The sequence below is a fragment of the Oryctolagus cuniculus genome, chromosome 10 (genome assembly GCF_964237555.1).
Source record: "Oryctolagus cuniculus chromosome 10, mOryCun1.1, whole genome shotgun sequence".
Taxonomy (NCBI): domain Eukaryota; kingdom Metazoa; phylum Chordata; class Mammalia; order Lagomorpha; family Leporidae; genus Oryctolagus; species Oryctolagus cuniculus.
In genome coordinates, this window is record NC_091441.1 from 59543987 (window position 1) to 59546420 (window position 2434).

General features: G+C 51.4%; 1 pseudogene; it reads left to right on the forward strand.

Annotated features, from left to right (window-relative positions):
* Positions 1-1561: 1561 nt before the first annotated feature.
* LOC100348830 (small ribosomal subunit protein eS7-like) lies at positions 1562-2147 on the forward strand (annotated as a pseudogene).
* The last annotated feature ends 287 nt before the right edge of the window (positions 2148-2434 follow it).

Below are 2434 nucleotides of genomic sequence, written 5' to 3' on the forward strand. Positions count from 1 at the left end.
CAGAATCCTGGACCTTGTAGACCTCTGTGGTCACCACTGAAATCCATAAAAGAATTTCTGCTGGTGATGTGCACAAGGGTGTTCATTGGATACGCTACATTGACTGGTTCCAAGTTGGTGCTTTAGTGTGGTGTCTATGTAGCTTCCTCAGCTGTAATCAATGGTGGCTATGTCTATGGGTATCTCAATGGTCTAGGCTATGGAGCTGTAGGCTTGCAACATTGTATGGGGAGCAGTTCCCTTAGGTGGGGCAGGTTCACTGGCAGCTCCATGTTGGTACACCTGGATGGGTGTGGGACATCCACCAGTTTCCACAGGTTGTGTGAAGGCAGGCCTTTCACCCCTGGTAGACACGAATGAGTATGGCGCAGGGTATGCAGCAGCAGGGTGGAGTGCCTGTCAGTGTCTGAGAACCACATGAGGGGCAGCCTGCACCAGAGGGCCAGGTGGGGCACCCCTGAGATTTCCAAGGTGACTTTGCAGGGCTTCTAGGGGCTGATGTGCTCTGGGAGATATGCTCAGCTTCTGGGGTGGGGGCCTATTGTCTATTTCTCAGGTCCTTACTGGGTAGAGCCTCTGAGAACAGGCTGTTCAGCTGCTATTTGGGTCCACAGGAAGGTGGGCAGGCTGCCTGGTTTCTTCCTGGGGACCTTGGGGAGTCAAGTCACTCAGGAAAAGCTACTTGGCCTGTTCCCAGTGTTGTAGCTGGAAGGATAGGTAGGGCTACTTCTCTACTCCTGTAGGCCTTGGTGGGCTGGGCCATCAAGGCAGACTGTCCAGCTAAGCCCAGGGCCAAGAGTGGATGGGTGGTGTTGCCTGACTTCAGGGCAGTAAAAAAGTGGGAGGAGCCAATAGGCTTTTCCCTGAGAGTTATGGTAGGCCAAGCTGTTCAGGGCTTGTTGTCCAATTGCATTCTGGACTAAAGGTGCAGGAGCATGGCCATCCAGATGCATACTGGAGCTAAGGCTGGGGGATGGAGCCACCTGGGTCTTTCCAGTGCAGCAGATGTATGCACAGGACTACCTATCTACTTTCTGAGGCCGATAGTGGGTGGGCAGGGCTGCCTGGCTGTTACTGGGGACCTCAGTAGGCTAATTGTTTTAAATTTCTGTTAGGTTTGTTTGTTTGTTTAGAGGTAGAGTTACAGACAGTGAGAAGGAGAGACAGAGAGAGTCTTCATTCCGTTGGTTCACTCCCCAGATGACCGTAATGGCTGGAGCTGTGCCAATCTGAAGCCAGGAGCCAGGTGCCTCTTCCCAGTCTCTCACTGGTGCAGGAGCCCAAAGACTTGGGCCATCTTCTACTGCTTTCCCAGGCCACAGCAGAGAGCTGGATTGGAAGAAGGGCAGCCAGGACTAGAACCGGCGCCCATATGGGATGCCAGCACCGCAGGCAGAGGATTAACCTACTGCACCACGGTGCTGGCCCTCTTCTGTTAGGTTTTTATTATTAATATTATACTCACTTCAGGGAAAAAAATTAGTCATGTTCCTTTTAAAAATTCTCTAGGTTAATATATAAATATGTTTTTCTTCCTCAGCCTGTGCACAACCTAGAAGCCATGTTCAGCTCAAGCACCAAGATCGTCAAGCCCAATGGTACGAAGCTGGATGAGTTTGAGTTAGGGATCTCCCAGGCGCTCCTAGGGTTGGAGATGAACTCGGACCTCAAGGCTCAACTAAGGGAACTGAACATCGTGGCTGCCAAGGAAATCGAAGTTGGTGGTGGCCGGAAACTCATCATAATCTTTTTGTTCCCGTTTCTCAATTAAAATTCTTCCAGAAAATTCAAGTCCGGCTAGCTCGTGAGCTGAAGAAAAAGTTTAGTGGGAAACAGGTTGTCTTTATCGCTTAGAGAAGAATTCTGCCTAAGCCAACTCGAAAAAGCCCTACGAAAAATAAGGGAAAGCACCCTAGGAGCCACACTCTGACAGCCGTGCACTATGCAATCCTTGAGGACTTAGTCTTCCCAGTGAAATTGTGGGCAAGAGAATCCATGGCAGCTGGCTTATACGGGTCCATCTGGACAAAGCACAGCAGAATAATGTGCAGCATAAGGTGGAAACTTTCTCAGGTGTCTATAAGAAGCTCACAGGCAAGGGTGTTAATTTTGAGTTCCCAGAGTTCCAGTTGTAAACAAAAATGACTAAATAAGAGATGGTTCAGCCAGTGCCGCGGCTCACTTGGCTAATCCTCCGCCTGCAGCGCTGGCACACGGGGTTCTAGTCCCGGTTTGGGTGCCGGATTCTGTCCCGGTTGCTCCTCTTCCAGGCCAGCTCTCTGCTGTGGCCCGGGGAAGGCAGTGGAGGATGGCCCAAGTGCTTGGGCCCTGCACCCACATGGGAGACCAGGAGGAGGCACCTGGCGGCCATTTGGGGGGTGGACCAACAGAGGGAGGACCTTTCTCTCTGTCTCTCTCTCTCACTGTCTAATTC